The sequence below is a fragment of the Pteropus medius genome, unplaced genomic scaffold, assembly GCF_902729225.1.
Source record: "Pteropus medius unplaced genomic scaffold, Ma_sr-lr_union100, whole genome shotgun sequence".
In the NCBI taxonomy this organism is placed as follows: domain Eukaryota; kingdom Metazoa; phylum Chordata; class Mammalia; order Chiroptera; family Pteropodidae; genus Pteropus; species Pteropus medius.
In genome coordinates, this window is record NW_024350327.1 from 88,881 (window position 1) to 106,086 (window position 17,206).

At 43.9% G+C, this 17,206-nt stretch overlaps 1 protein-coding gene across 2 annotated transcripts in view; it reads left to right on the forward strand.

Annotated features, from left to right (window-relative positions):
* The first annotated feature begins 10,278 nt into the window (after positions 1-10,278).
* The window catches only part of GRIK4 (glutamate ionotropic receptor kainate type subunit 4), a 450,925-nt gene continuing 443,997 nt past the window's right edge, over positions 10,279-17,206 (forward strand). For both annotated transcript variants that reach the window (XM_039839626.1, XM_039839628.1), the window contains exon 1: positions 10,279-10,868. The gene's annotated coding sequence lies outside the window, so the exon portion shown is untranslated. The remainder of the gene's footprint in view (positions 10,869-17,206) is intronic.

Sequence of the window (17,206 nt, forward strand, 5' to 3'; positions counted from 1 at the left end):
AAATCCCATTGGCATTTTCAAAAGAAATAGAACAAAAAATCAGTAGATTAGTATGGAAGCACAAAAGACTTTGAATTGCCAAAGCCATCCTGAGAAAAAAGAACAAGGCTGGAGGTATCCCTGTGCCAAACTTCAAACTATACTACAAAGTGACAATAATCAAAATGGCATGGTATTGCAGAAAAAAAAAAAAACAGACACACGGACCAATGGAACAGAATCCACAGTCCAGAATTAAACCCATGTTTATATGGGCAAATAATTTTGGACAAAAAAAGCCAAAAAACATATAGTGAAGAAAGGAAAGCTTCTTCAATAAATAAAGCTGGGAAAACTGGAAAGCTGCCTGCAAAAGAATGAAACCAGACTTTTGTCTATCACCATGCATCATAATTAACTGAAAATTGATTCCGGACCTAAATATAAGGCCTGAAATAATAAATTGAATGGAAGAAACATAGGAACTAAACTCATGGGCCTTGGACTTAAAGATGATTTTGTGAATTTGACTTCAAAGGCAAGAGAATTAAAAGCAAAAAAAAAAAAAGAATGGGACTGCATCAAACTAAAAAGCTTCTGCATAGCAGAAGATACCATTAACAAGATAGACAACCATCTGAATGGGAAGATGTATTTGCAAGCAACGCCTCTGATGAGGGCCTAATATCCAAAATATACAGAGAACTCATACAATTCAAGAACAACAAAAAACCTCAAACAATCCAATAAAAAATTGGACAGAGGACCTGAAAAGACACATCTTTCAAGAAGACATACAAATGGCCAACAAACATAAAAAAAAGATGCTCAACATTGCTAGCTATTAGGAAAATGCAAATCAAAACCAGAATGAGATATTATCTCACACCTGTTAGAATAGCTGTTATCAGCAAGACAAGTAATAACAAGTGCTGTAGAGGATGTGGAGAAAAAAGAACCCTCATACACTGCTGATGGGACTGCAAATTGGTACAGTCACCACTAATAACATTATAGAGGTTCCTCAAAAAACTAAGAATTTGTCTACCATATAATCCAGCAATCCCTCTACTGAGTATTTACTCCAAGGCTTGAAACCCATATCTGAAAAGATATTTGTACACCAATGTTCATAGCAGCATTATTCATGGAGGCCAGGACTTGGAAGCAACTGAAGTGTCCTACGGTTGATGACTGGCTAAAAAAGCTGTGGTACATATATACTATGGAATATTACTCAGCCATGCAAAGAGATGAAATACTGCCATTTGCGACAACATGCATGGACCTTGAGATAATCATGCTAAGCGAAATGAGCCAGACAGAAAAAGTTGAGAACCATATGATATCACTTATATGTGGGATATAAATCTAAAAGCAACAAACAAACAGGACAAACAAACAGAGACTCATGGACATAAACAATAGACTAGTGGTTACCAGAAAGTAGGGGGAAGGGAGGAAGTAGATGGGGTAAAAGGGGTCAAATATGTGTGATAGAAAGAAATTTAATTATGGGCAGAGAACGCACAATGCAATATATATGCCTTACTGTTGAACTGTACACCAGAAACTTCCTGGATTTCATTAACCAATGTCACCATAATAAAAAAAAAATAAATTGAAAAGTTATCCAGTTTCATTTTTTGCATGTATCTGTCCAGTTTTCCCAACACCATTTAATAAATATCCCATTATGTATTTTTGCCTAATTTATCATAGATTAATTAATCATATAGGCATAGATATATTTCTGGGCTCTCTATTCAGTTCCGTTGATCTGTGTGTCTGTTTTTATGTCAGTACCATGCTGTTTTTATTACTACAGCTTTGTAGTATAGTTTGATATCAGGTAACATGATACTACTCTTTGTTTTCTCAAGATTGCCATGGCTTTTCAGAGTCTTTTATGGTTCTATATAAATTTTAGGAGTATTTGTTCTAGTTCTGTGAAAAAAAAATGCCATTGATATTTTGATAGGAATTGCTCTGAATCTATAGATTGTAGTATGGATATTTTAATGATATTAATTCTTCCTAACCATGAGCATAGTATATGCTTCCATTTATTTGTATCTTCTTCAATATTTTTCTTTAATCATTTAAAATTTTCTGACTACAGGTCTTTTACCTCCTTGATTAAATTTATTCCCAGATATTTATTTTTTTGATGCAGTTGTAAATGAGATTATTTTCTTAATTTCTCTTTCTAATGGTTTATTATTGGTGTAAAAAATTTCTGAATATTAATTTTTATACGGCTACTTTATCAAATTCACTTATAAGTTCTAACAGTATTTGATGAAATCTGTAGGGATCACTCTCTATAGTATCATGTCATCTGTAAATAACAGCAGTTTTACATCTTCCTTTCCCATTTGAATGCTTTTTATTTATTTTTCTTGTCTGAAGCCGTGGCTAGGACTTCCAATACTATGTTGAATAAAAATTGTGAAAGTAGATATCTTTGTTTTGTTCCTGATCTTAAGGAAAATGCTTTACCTCTCTGTTGAGTAGGATTTTTGCCATGAATTTGTCATATATGGCCTTTATTATGTTGAGATATTTTCTCTCTATTCCAACTTTGCTGAGAGTTTTTATCATAAATAGGTGCTGGATTTTATCAAATGTTTTTGTGGATCTATTGATATGATCATATGATTTTTAGCTTTTAATTTCTTAATGTGGTGTAACACATTAATTGATTTGAGGGTATTGAGTCAATATTGAATCCCAGGAATATATCCCATGATCATGCTGCATGATCTTTTAAACATATTGCTGTGTTCAGTTTGCTAATATTTTGTTGAGAATTTTTGCATCTATGTTCATCAGGATATCAGCCTATAATTCTAACTTTTTGGTAATGTCTTTGTTTAGTTTTAAAATTGGGGTAATAGTGGTCTCTTAAAATGAGCTTGGGAGCCCTTCTTCCTCTTGAACTTTTTGGAATAGTTTGAGAGGAATAGGTGTTAATTCTTCTTTGAATGTTTGGTAAAATTTGCCTGTGAAGCCATTGGGTCCAGGGCTTTTGTTTGTTGGGAGTTTTTTTGGGTTACCGATTTGATTTGGTTAGTAGTAATCAGTTGGTTCAGATTTTTTTTTTCCTTGACTCAATTTTGGAAGATCTTATGTTTCTGGGAATGCATCTATATTTTCAGATTGTCCAATTTGTTGGCATATAAATGCTCATAGTATTTTCTTATAATCTTGCATTTCTGCGGAGTCATTCGTTTCTGATTTTATTTATTTGTTTTTTTTCTCTTCTTTTTCTTGATGAGTCTGTTTAAAGGTTTATCGATTTCGTTTATTTATTCAAAGAACCATCTCTTAGTTTCATTGATCATTTATATTGTTTTTTAGACTCTATTTTGTTTATTTCTGATCTGATTTTTATTATTTCCTTCCTTCTCACTTTGGGCTTTGTTTACCTTTTTTTCCCTAGTTTATTTAGATGTATATTTACTTTGCTTATTGATATTTTTCTTGTTTCCTGAGGCAGGCCTGTGTTGCTATGAATTTCCTTCTCAAGATTGTTTTCACTGTGTCTCATAAATTTTGAGTCATTGTGTTTTCATTTTTATTTCTCTCAAGGTATCTTTGATTTCTTCCTTGTTCTCATTCTTCACCCATTCAATATCTAGTAGCATATTATTTAGCTTCCATGTATTTGTGGATTTCTTTTTCTTGTAATTGATTTCTAGTTTTATATCATTGTGGTCAGAGAACAGGTTTGATATGATTTCAGTCTCCTTAAATTTATTGAGGCTTGTTTTGTGGCTTAACATGTGGTCAGTCTTGGAAAACGTTCCATGTGCACGTGAGAATAATGTATATTCTGCTGCTCTGGGGTGAAATGCTCTAAAAATATCAATTAAATCCATCTAGTTTAGTGTGTCATTAAGGCTGCTGTTTTCTTGTTGACTTTCTATCTGAAAGATCTGTCCATTGGTTTTAATGGACTGTTAAAGTCTCCTATTATGACTGTACTAATGTCAATTGCTTTTATGTTGGTCAATATTTGCTTTACTTATGAAGGTGCTCTTATGTTGAATGCAGAAATGTTTACTACATCCTCTTGTATTGATCACTCTAGTATGATGTAATGTCCTCTTTGTCTTTTATTATTGCCTTTGTTTTAAAGTCTGTTTTCTCTGATTTAAGTATTCCTACCCCAGCTCTTTATTCACTTACATTTTCATGAATTATCTCTTCCATTCCTTTGCTTTCAGTCTGTGTGAGTCTTTTAATCTGAAGTGGGTCTCTTCTAGACAACATATGTATGGATCTTGTTTTCTTATCCATTCAGCTTCCCTATGTTTTTTGATTGGAGCTTTTAATCCATTTACATTTAAAGTGATTATTGATAGATACACAGTTATTGCTATTTATTATTTACATTTCTGTTGTTCTCTGCCCTCCTTCCTCTTAAATAAGTCTCTTAACATTTCTTGTCATCTTGGCTTGGTGGTGATTAATTCCTTTAGCTTTTTCCAATAAGGAAACCTCTTGATCTCATCTTTAATTTTAATTGATAGTCTTGCTGGGTATAGTAGTCTTGGTTGTAGGTCCTTTAATTTCATCACTTTGAATATTTTATGCTAATTCCTTCTGGCCTGCAAAGTTTCTGTTGAGAAATCAGCTGGCATTTTTTAGGAGAGTACCTGGTAAGTAACTAGCTGCCTTTCTCTTGCTGCTTGTAGGAGTCTCCCTGGTTTTAACTTTTGCCATTTCATTTATGATGTGCCTTAACGTGGACCTGTTTGTGTTCATCTTGTTTGGGACTCTCTGCACTTCCTGGACTTGTATGTCTATTTCCTTCACTAGGCTAGAGAAGTTTTCAGTCATTATTTCCTCAAATAGGTTATCAATCCCTTCTTTCTTCTCTTTCTAGTACCTCTATGATGCAAATGTTTTCATGCTTAGTGTTGTCCCAGAGATCTGTCTTTTAAACTATCCTCATTTAAAAAAAAAAAAAATCTTGTTTTCTTTTTGTTGTTCCTATTGGGTGTTTTCAGTTACCTTGTCTTCCAAATCGCTTATTCAATCTCTGCTTCATTTAATTTGTTGTTGACTATCTCTAATGTATTCTTCATTTCCTACTGTTTCTTTTTTATGGTTTATATGTCTTTTCTTATGCTTACTATCTCTTCATTGAAGTTCTAACTGAAATTATCTATTCATCCCCTATGTTCATTGAGCATCCTTATAACCAATGTTTTGAGATTTATATCTGATAGGTTGCTTTCTTCCATTTCAATTAGTTGTTTTTCTGGCGTTTTCTTCTATTTTTTCACTTGAGGCATGTTCTTTGTTTTCTTATTTTGCTGTCTCTCTGTGTTCACTTCTATGTATTATATTTGCTACGTCTCTCAGTCTTGGCCAGTTAGCTTTATGTAGTAGGTACCTGCGTGGTTCAGTAGTACAGTCTCCCTGATCATCTGTGCCAGGTGCTCCCATAGTGTCCCTTGTTTGGATTGCATATGCCCTTTTGTTGCAGTTAAGCCTTTATTTCTGTTGGCCCAGAATTGGGTGCAACTGACTCTCAGGCTGACTGCCTGTGAGGACTGGCCACACAGTGTATGAGCTTCTGTGTTGGGGCTGACCCCATGGAGTGAGATTCATCCCAGTGGGTTCGTGTGCCTGTTGAGATTACCTTTGAATGTGTCACTTGTGGAGCTAATCAGATGGTGCTTTCTTGTGGTCTGACACCAGCCTTCAGGTGTGTTAGTTTTGGGGTCCCTTGGGAGGGTTTCCCATGCAGGCCAAGGTCAGCCATTTTCTGTGACCACCCAGGGTTACCCGGTAGGAGATACAAAGCTATCCACGATTGGTCACTGCCTGTACTGGACCTGGAGGTATGTGGGAGAGGCCTCACTGTGAACTGAGGCTGGCTGCCACCAAACCAGGCCTGGGGAAGCTTAGCAAAAGGCCCAAGACACCCTGAGATCTGAGCCTACCACCTGTCCATAAGTCTCAGCAGCTGATTTCAGATCACACTAAAGCTAGCCACTGTGCACCTTGAGCCTTCAGACTCCCGAGATTTGTTGACAAAAATACTGAAGTTCAGGCTGGAGCTGGTTACCCACCAGCTCCAGGGACTTCGAAGGTACACAAACCAAGGTCTACTGATTGATATTGGAAGAGCCTCTTGCCAAGAGCTTGGGGTGGGGCTCATTGTTTAGCTGCAAAAATGCTTGCAGCAACACGTGAATTAGGTGGAATGGGGTCTCATGTTGTCACCACAGTGGAGCAAGCAGAGCTCACCAGGCTAATGTAGATTCAAATTTGGCTGTATGGTGGGGGCGGTCAACAGGGGTAAGATGGCACTCATCTGTAGGCTGTATAGGAGGAGAGCTCAACAAAAAGACAATGGCAGCTATTACTCCAGCCCTCACCCCAAAGCCACACAATTGTCTTTGTATGTCTCTGGCAACTCCCAAGCTGCTGTCCCTCCACCAGAGCCCAGAGTGATTGCCTGCAAGCTAGTGATTGCCTGCTAGCCGTTCCTACCAGTTTCTATGTGGTCTCTTCCTTATATCCTTAGTTATAGGAGTTCTGTTTAGCTAGATTTTAGATAGTTCTCCACATTGATTGTTCTATAATTTAGTTGTAATTTTAATGTGGTCAGGGGAGGAGGCAAGCATAGTGTTTTCTTACTTCACTATCTTGAGTGGAACTGAGGTGGTACTTTTTAACATTAATTATCTCATTATCTTTGCAGCCAGCTAGGCTGAGCAATATGCTTCTATGAGACTTGGAGGTTATGTACATCAAAACACACATTTGCTCTTTGCCAACATTTGGCCATGATATCTTTAGGCAAAACCACTGCTTACTGCATCCTTTAAGGAATGAATAAAAATGAAAGTAAAATCAAAGAACAGTTCTCTTTCTAATTTCAACTCTACTTCTAAACTGGTTCTATGACACATTATTCTTTAGAAATCAATCATTTATCCCTCATACAGATGACAAGAAGGACACAGAGAATTATTTTCATTTAATCTGGAGTTTGAATGTAATAATTCAGCAGGATTGCTCCATTTTCATACTGTGTGGCAATAAAGATATTAAATCAGGCTCTTGTTTCCTTCAATCTTAAGTCCCTCAAATGTGAACCTAAACTTCAGCTTGTTTGCAAAGGCTTCAAGTTTGGTGAGGACCAGTGGTTTCATATTGCCAGTTAGGTCATTTCATCTGGCTTATTTGGACTAACAACGGAAGCAAATTTAACTTGCCAGAATTGCAGACACCAGTAACACTTACTCCATGCTGGTTTATTCATTCAACACACTTACCGAGCAACTATTATACGAGCCATTGTGCTGTTAATATAGGATTTTTTAAAAAGTCCATTATGAACTTACAATGAATTTTCAAAGGGACCTTTGAAAAGAGATTGCAGGTAAATTTAAGAGCAAGTATTCTGCTTCATGGATATAACTGAGGCAAATAGGAAGAAAAAAGAAACTAAAAATAAATCCAAGAGAACAAGTTCACAGTCTCTTAGTAAAAGCAGACATGAAACAATTAAGAAACCATAAAACCTAATAAGTACAAGAGAAGTCTAGAGAAGAGAATAATTAATTCTGTTGGGAAGTGACCAGATAGTAGCAGGATAGGAGAAAGTTCTAGTAGGAGGAGTTTTCTCAACTGAGTTTTGAAAGGTAATATGAACTTGTGTATCCCTGTGTGTATGCAGTGAGGGTTGGGGTTTCAGGTAGAATTCATGTGTTAAAGGTGCAGAGGCATAAAAAGGAGGGCCAGAAAACTAACTATTAGCAGGTTGGTGTTAATAGAGTTTGAGATGGGCAGTAGTAGAAAATGGAAGAGGTAGAAAGAGTAAAAAAGGGAGCTTACATGTTGTGCTAAGGAGTCTGGACTCAATTTTACCTTATAGGCCACAAGTGTTGCGAAAACATTTTCAGGTAGGATGTGAAGTAGTAAAGCTTGTTTTAGATCCATAACTTCGGTAGCCATTTGTGGCTGTGTTGGAAAAAGCCAGTCTAAAGGTAAGAAGATCAATGAGAAGGCTGTTACAATAACAGACAGTGACATAATAATAGCAGGTGTCACTAAACAAAGTGAGGACAAATCACCTAGTCACTGTATACTCCAGTTGGCCCCATTTATGCAGTACATTCCTTATGAATTTGTGATGAAACTTCACAGAGACCTTTGGAAAAGACAAAGGTGGGTAAATTTAAGATCAAGTATTCTTTGAGAATATACCCGATGCAAAAGCAAAGAAGGAAGAAGCTAAAAATAAATGCGGGACAACGAACTCCTTGTAGTGTCACAAATGGCAGTATTTCCTCTCTTCTTATGGTTGAGTAATATTCCATTGTATATATGTACCACAGCTTCTTTAGCCAAGTTAAAAATCACATGATATCACTTATATGTGGGATATAAACCTAAAAGCAAAAAACGAGCAGAACAAACAGAGACTCATGGACATGGACTATAAACTAGTGGTTACCAGAGGACTATAGAATAGTGGTTAGTGGTGGGGTGGGGAGGGGGGGAGGTAGACAGGGTAAGGGGTCAAATATAGGGGGGATAGGAGGAGAGTGAAGTGGGTATAGAGGATCAAATATATAGTAGCTGAAGAAAACTGGACTTGGGGTAGTAAACACACAATAGAATATACAGACGTCAAATGATAATGTACACCTGAAAATTATATAATTGTATTAACCAATGCTACCTCAATAAACTTAATTAAAAACAAAACAAAACTCCTTGTGGGCTATAGCCACCAAAGAGTTCAAACCATGAGGACCTAGCACACTGAATCCTGTCCTTCTAGCATAGTACAGCAGCTGGCTGTGAGGGGTGCTTCAGATGAGAGGTTCTAAGGGTTGAAGGAAGGGGAGAAACCTCATTAGGCCACAGCCAAGACTATCTTTGGACCCATCAGCAGTCTCTCTGACCTTGCCAAAAGCTCCTTCTCACCTTCCTCGTTAAGAGGACAAACTCACCAGGCAAAATAATAAGATGAAGGGTTTCACTTATTATTTTTCTTCCCAAACCCTTAAGCCTCTATGGTCTTACTGATCTTGCATTCTTCTAGTAAAAAGGGCCCAGGATCTATGTTTGGTATTTCAGAGTTTAAAGTAACTTTAGAGACTATTTAGTCTGCTTCCCTCAAGTCTAGAGATGTGTAAACTGAAGTTGAAACATAAAGTTGCTTGCTCGGAGTTTCAGGGCTGCCCCTCACTCCTCCAATGTACTTTCTGCTTGGCCCATGCTGCCATTTGTTCATTTTGAAAACAAACCCTAATGTGAGGGTTTAGAGCTAGAATTAGAAATTAGTTCTGCATAGCTTATTCACGGGGTATGGCTGGCTTACAGGTGATTTAAACTTTAGCAGGCTTCCTCATCTGTAAAATGAGGTTGTGTCACCTTAACAACCACCTTGCGTAATTAATGACAAGGTTATTGGAAACCACACTTGTGTAAGTGTTGTAGTCTTAGCACACAGTACATGCTAAATCATGTTTTCCCTAAGGAGCATTCATCAAGTCCCGTTGTGGAGGTAGGGGATGGGAAGATAGGAGTCTTATGGCACACGCTCCTCCCTGCAGCCTGTGTCAAAGAGAAGTAGGAAGAGCACAGTGGCTAGACCTCTCTGGGGAATGTAGTGTCAGTGAATATTCTATAGTGCATATATCATCCTTTTATGCCAAGACCCAACTGAGTATGTCTGGGAACAAACCCTTCACAGAGACTCTGATTAGGTTGTAGGTGCTCTGATAGTTGGGTTGAAGGGCCTAGGCCCTTGAAGATGGGAGGGCTCTGTGGTCAGTTCACTTGTCTGCCTAAGACAGGCACTGTGGGTTGGGAAAGAGGAACTAATGTGTGAAGAGGTCACATGTCTTTGGGCTTCCTTCCTCAGGATCCCCCACTCCCCAACCTCTTCCTGAGGGCAGCTGTGGTGTAGTAAAATGAACACTGACCGCGCGTGTCAGGAAGCTTGGTTGCCCTCCTGGTCCTGCCATTTACTACCTTGTTCACCTGGAGCCCTGGCCTCCTGAATTGGTCCCTTCACCTCTCCATGGCAGCTCCCCCCAAGATGATTGTATTCATAAAATAGAGCCTTGGAACTACTAAATGCAAGCTGTTTCTTTTCAGCCTCTGGAACAATTTGATCTTTTCTCTCCCCGTGAAACCTCCCCATCTCCATCTTGGCCACCAGACTGGTAACAAGGCACGCAGGGCCCTGACGCAGTTCCCCACAATCCCACCAGGAGGCGCGCTTTGCCCGCCAAAGCTGGCCGAGCTACAACGCCTCCGGGCCCGGGAGGTGGGGAAGGCTGCCCCTTTGTGCAGGGAGGCGCAGCGTGAGGGCTGCGCCCGGATCCCTCTCAGGTTGATACACCTCAGCGCCCGCACCTCGTCCTGCTGCGCCTTGGCCGCGAGCGGTCCTCGAGCCCCTGTCTGGCGCTGCATCCCCAGCCCAGATCCTGTCGCTCCGCCTCAGCCCCGTGGGGCGGCAGCAAGTTAGCCCCTAGCCACTCGGCCTGCCACCGCCCTGCTCCTCTTGCGCCTGTGCTTGCGGCTCGCGGGGCAAGGCACCGAGGGGTTGCCGAGAGCGAGCTGGCGTCCCGACCCCAAGGGAGCCCCCTCCCCACCCCCATCTGCCAGCAGTTGCGGGCCGCTGCAGTTCCGTCACTGTCCGCCGGGCGGCGCCCCGCGTCCTGGCCGCGTTCCTCTCTCGCAGCCCGCTCTTCGTTCGCTCGCGGCCGGATACAGACTGCCTTCAGCTGCCGGTGGATCGCATAGCAGCTGCCGCGGCTGCTGCGAAAGAAAAAGCAAAGAGCACTTGGGCCTCTGGAGTAGCATCCCGGCCCCAACCCACGCCGGACTGCGGAGCTGAGTAGGTAAGGGCAGGGCTGGCCGCGGCGTCCCCTGCCGCACCTCGGCTACGCCGCACCGCCACGTCCCTTCGGTGCCCGGCGTCTTGCATGCCCCCCTTCCGCGCCCGTATGCCCTACTCTGAAGTCTCTGCCTCTCCTTCCCCCGCCCATGGGGCCGCTGCGCCTCACTCTGCATCCCGCCCCTGCACAGTTCCTCCCCTCTCCCGCCCTCAGCCAGCCCGTTCCTGTACTCCGATCCCTGCGTCTCCCGACTGGGCTTATCCCCAGGGCTCTGTTCCGACAATTCCTCCAGTCCCCACTCCCATCTCCACCTTTGCATCCTTTCCTCGGGCTCGAGATCCTCCGGTACCATCTCCGTGCAACACCCAGCCTCTCTCCCCTCCCAGGGATGATGGCCCCTTCTCACACTGGCGCTTCTCCCCCACCCCTTGTCACTCTCCGCTTCTCTGGTCTTCCGGTTCCCCGGCTACAGTGCTGCATCCCAGCTCAGGCTCGGATCCCACGAAGTCCTCTCTCTCTTTCCTCACTGATATCTGACTCGACTGCCCTCTGTCCCTGCACTGGACTCTGGCTACCACCACACCCCCAACCCTATACGCCTTTCGCTTTGGGGGATCCAGAGTCCTATCAGAAATGACTCTTTCCGTGGACTAATGGGGCTCCCATAGACCCTATCCTAGTTCACCCGAGTGGGAAGCGAGGGAGAGACTCTAGAGACCTTCATTTGGACAAGTGATAGGGGAAGAAAGGGGGAAGGGAGCTGACTGACTCTCTGGTGAGGACTGGCAGAGCATTGAGCTGCTCAGACTTGGCCCAGTGGAGGGCCCGCTTGCTACACTTGGGACTGGGTTTCAAGGCCCTGAGAGCACCCGTGTCTCTTTCTCTGGCTCCTTGGAGCTGAAGAAAGTGAGAGAGGAGGAGTTAGAACCCGGGGAGAGTTGGCCCAGGGCCTTTGGAGTGTGGGTGGTATCACTGGGGGGCTGGCCCAGGGCCCTCTGGTCTGTCTGGCAGTGGGGCATTGTGCAGAGCTTCTCCTCAGTTGGACCTTTAGCTGCACAGCTCTTGGCATTTCTATGCTGCCATCTTCCTCCTGGTGCTGTTGTCTGGTGATGCCAGGTGGTGCCGCCACCCTGCCTCCCTCCAGTGGCTCTCTTGGGCATGTCTCCCAAGGGCCTGAGTTGTCTGGAAAGAGGAAGAGAGCTCTGGGCTTGATTGGACCCCTTTGCCAAGCAGTGGGCATCTCAGGTCTGGCCGAGAGCACTGAGCCCTGCCAGGGACAAAGAGAACTACCTTCACTTAAGCTCCCTGTGAGTCACCTAGGTGACAGTGACACTTCCAGGAGCACCTGCAAACAGCTGGTATGTATTCCCAGGGATAGAGGGTGTCTGGTATCTCAGAAAGTGGAGAAAGAGAAATCTGTTCTGGCTTTACTTCCCTAGTGTCTGTGCTTCTGTGATGGAAGTGAAGGGTCTGGAAACGTCAGCTGTGTTTTCTGGTCTCACTCTGGAAGGAAGCCCCCAGAACTCCATCAGGCATCATCAGGCTGATTGTATATGCTGAAGCTGCAACTCATGTCTCATCATTAATCGGGTTTATTATTCTCCTTACTTGCTGTGTGTGCTCATCAAGGTTGTGACCCTTTGGAGAGTTAAGCTAGTAGGCATGTATTACTGTGTCTGAGTTTGTTTAATTTTCCATATTTTGTTCATTTCTTGTGGAGTGAGGCTTCTATGGGGAGCTGTGGACCGGGGCTTGCCCACCAGTTTCTGCCTGACTCACCAGCTCTGTCTCCCAGTCTTCTTCTGGACCTGCCACCTGAGACCAGAGGCAAATCTGTGTCCAGAGCTCTGTGGAGTGCCTGGCGGGGAAGAAGCAGGGCTTAGGGGAGGGGAGTTGAGAGGAAATTCTAGTGTTCTGTATTTTCTTCATCGCTCCAACCCCCCAACCCCAAGGCATCTTGATCATTGACTGACATTTTCCCCAGCACTGAAAGTTCTTTTTAGAGACTGGGTCAGCTTCTTGGTCTGGCTTTCCAGTTTGTTTTGTTTTTCCCTGAGGATGGTGAGGGAACTTTTGTGTTGTGCGGGAGAAGTAAAGACTCCAGGGAGAAGGTCCCAGTTACTGGGAGGCAGGGGCTCCTAGAGAGTGAGCTTCAGCCCCACCACAATGGAAGGAAGGAAGAAGACAAGAAGACCTGTCTTGGGTGAGGGGAAAAACTGCTAGGAAAACAAAAGGAGTGAGTGGTGAGGAGAAAGCTGGTATTGTGTGGCTGGTGGGGTAGGCAGTGGTCAACATGTGTGAGAAAGAAGTATCTCTTATTACTTTTGCATAGTATTAATCCCTTCTCTGTATATTGAGTTCCAGTTTTTAAAATGCTTTAAAGAAAAATTACTTCATTTGATCTCTATAGGGTCCTACCAACATTTAATCCGTACTACCAACCCTGTAGGGAAGTATTATTGATCTTCCAGAAACTGAGTCTCCCACAGGTTAAATGACTTGTCCAAGGCTCTGAAGCCACACCCAAGGCCTCTGGACTCCTAGGCCAGTTGCTCTTTTGCTGCTACTAGTTGCTTTTTAAGCTGTTTGGCCTTCTTGCCCCCAGTATCAGCTCTATACTTTCTCCTCCCTATGAAGCTGAAGGATTGGCTCTTCCCCCTTGCCCAGAGTCGGGGGTCTGGCTAATTCTTGGTTCTGCATTCTCTTAGCCCCTACACTGGCTACCCCAGCAAGCAGGATGTCCTGCCACCCTGATCCCAGACCAGTTCTTCCTCTTGACTCCCTCCTGTGGAGAGAGCTCAAGGTTTTTCCAGGCATGAGGCCTGGCCTCTGGGACCACTATGCTCCTTCTTCCCTTGCCTCCTCCACCCACTCTCCTATCCTTATCATTTCCGCCCTCTCACCTCTTTTGAGAACTTCTTGTGTCTTATCTGAACTTTTCTTTTCTACTGCCACTGTTCCCACTGGGGCTGTAGTGGTCCAACATCACACCTGCTTTCCTACAAAGGAAGGTGCTTGTGACATGTGACCCAATCTTAAGAGCCCTCAGGGGTCCCGTGGGCTACTGGATAGAGTTCCATGCAGCAGCTGGGAGATTAAGGCCATTCACAGGCTGGCCTCAACTTTATGTCTCTGGATGCAATCCTATGCCTACCTTTACAATACCACTTTATACCCTCTTCTGGACCTTTTTCTTTCCTTATCCTCGGAAGCCCTGCTCCCCATCCATAGGTCCCAGCAGGAAGTGTGCTAAGTGTCAGGAAGACTTGGGTTCCTATCCTGGTGTTACTCCCTGAGTGACTGAAAAAATTGCTTAACCTCTCTGAGCCTCATCTGTAAAATGGAGATAATCTCACCTGGTCTGAAACACACACAGCAACAATGTGAGTGGGATGGGAATGGGATTGTCAATGTGAAGGGCCACTTAGCATCCCTGTGTGGGCTCCTCCCACACTGCCACCTTGTACTGTTTCATCTTCCTGTTCCTGCCTGCTGTTGATAATTACCTATCCCTGTTTGTTTTCCCATCCAGATGGCAAGTCCCTTGAGGAACAAAGCCTTTATCTGATGCCTTTTCACATCCTGGGCTCCTAACAGAGAGCAAGTGCTGTCCTTCCACATTCCATAAATTGGCTTGATTATAATATTTGGTTACATAAAATAGGGTATGCCTTACATTTAGCAAATACATTGTGAAAAAAATTTATACCACAGTGCCAGCCAAGAGAAGGGAGAAGGGAATCAATGTAACACTGATTGATTGTTGACTGAGCACTTTGCTTGTCTCACTCAATCATCCTATCTTCCCCATGAATGAGATGTGAGCATCTCCATTTTTATAGATAAGGAGAGAGGGTTCATAGAGGTCCTTGCAGTGTGACTCTGTGCTGCTTCACGGACTAGGGGCACTTAGAGCCCCAGTTCCTTCTCCTACTCTTGGGCCCAAAAAAGGGAGGGAGAGGCTCTTTATAATAATATTCCTTGCAGGTTTTCTTAAGTAACAGAACCCATCAAATGTAAATGTATCAACTCAGAAGAGATAGAGTAGTTAGAAGCACTGTAGTGAGGCAGGGATCTTCCTTCAGCAGGTTTATGATTTGGGTGGAAAGCTAAGGAGGACATGCCACATGATTGGAACATCAGGCACATGTATGGAAGTGCACTGGCCACCAGCAGAACAAAACAAAACAAAACAAAAATAGGTGCGCAGTGGGGCTGGAACTCAGTGACAGGAGGAAGGACTTCATGGGTGAGGAGGGGCTGCACAGGCAGAGTGGTGGCGTCGGGAGGTATGTCCTGAGGAATCAGGCAAGTGAAGAAAGGGTCTGGTTCAGGAGTAAGGATGGCAGGGGAAGAGCAGAACTAACTCAATTCAGGAGGCCCTTGAAAGCCTGAGAAGAGGTTCAGGTTGATGCAACCAGTTTGGGGAGGTATTGAGGATCCTTGGGCAGAGGAGTGCAGTGCCCAGAGATGGATGGCTGGGGGCGGGGGGGTGGAGAGGGGGGGGTGTGGGGGGGGTGGGCAGGGGAGAAGGCAGAGGGAGAGTGCATTGAGTAATATTTCCAAGGAAGAGCAGAAGGCACTGACAGATTGGGAACAGTAGACAAGGGAGCAGGAAGTGTCAGTGAGAACTTTGAGATTTCTAGCTCTGGAAACTAGGGAGATTGTGATGCCATTTTTAGAAACAGGAAAGCCAGAAGAGGAAGCAGGTCTGAGAGAAGGATGATAAGTTTGTTCCCAGACATACCAGAGCATTTGGGGATGAGACACAGGTAGCAGGTGGAGTTCCTAAACAGCAGCTGAGTGCAAGGACATGTGCCTTGGGCCATGTGCTGCAGAGGGGGCTGGTTTTAGGCATTTCTGATGCCTACATTTCACCTCCCCAATCTCTGTGAACCCTCTCTGCCCTTTCCTTATGACACTGGGACCCCTGCACCCAGGGCTCACTTTGCTAGAATTTACTCTTTTGTGTCTGTCACTTCCAGGGGACTTGGAATGGAGCTTACCTCCAAAAGGGCCAGGACCCTACATCTGCTTTGCTCAAGTTCAATCATATTCCTAGTACTTCCAGAATAGGTGTTAAATAAATATTTGTCTTATTTAAGTGGCCTCAACTCATGTTTAACAAATGTTTGTTACAGAGATAAATTCATAGAACATGGGAGTGAGGAGGGAAGAGGAAGGCTGTATGGTCTTTCAGCCACCGGGATTGGGATAGCCCAGGGCTCCTCTGCAAGACTGTACTTTTCTGGTTGCTGTGACACTGTCCTCTCTTTTAGGTCCACCTACTTGGTGCCAGTATACGTATCCAGCTGTTGCCCAGGGCTCCTGGGGCCTGAGTTGCAGGGTTAGGGAGGTGGGAGTGGGGGGTTGAGTCCAGAAGCCGAACAATTGGTCTCACTGTCACTCGATCTTGAGTTTGAGGCTGGCCTGCCATTCACTGTGGGAGGCCTTGGGCAGGCCCTTCACCCCTGTGAGCCACTACCCCTCACCTGGAAGTCAGGTCTCATGCTCCTGTCCCTTCCTTCTCCTCAGGCTTTTCTCAGGGGGAGGTTTGCTTAGAGGAAGCAGAGAAAACTAGATGGCGATGATTATCGTCGTTCATGACGCTGTGGGTGTATTTTGGCCACAGACAGGCTGAAATGGAAGCTGGGATGTTCAGAGTCTTGGGGGCCTCTTTGGGTGGAGAGAAGTATGCTGTGCACCAGCAAAAGAGATCTGGCTTGGAAACAAGAAATCCACGCTACTTATTGCTATCTCAGTTTCCTCTCTATCAACATGGGCATATAATAAACTCTACCTTACAGAGTTCCTAATTCAATGAGATAATAATGTGGCAGAGGAGGGAGCAGGGATAGGTATGAACCGCCCCCTCCAACCCCCCGCCGCCCACCCTCAGGACAGGGGGTCAAAGCAGTGGCCTGGGAGAGTGGCTATGGAGTAAACACAGATTTAGAGTTGAAGTTTAAGGGCCAGACTTAAAGAGGAGGATTTTATACAATGAGAAATAAATAACCCAGAGGAGGTTAAGATAGGTAAGTGAGAGGCTGGCTAAAAGGCACACTTAATAAAACAGAAAAGTTTAAGAAGCTGTGGAGGATGGAGGAACATCTGGGGGCTCTGGGGCAGCTGGGATGGTTTCTACTTTCCAGCACAGAGAGGCTCCCCAGTAGGGAGACTGGGTTCAGGGAGCAAAGTGCTGTTGTCACTTTTTGGAAGCAACTCTCTGCTTCTTTCTGCCTGCTTCTTCTATCAGGGTGCCCTGAATGGGGTGCCCCATCCTACCCCAGAGGCTGTGTGGTGCAGTGGTTGGCCACTCCTGGATCAGATTGCTTGAGATT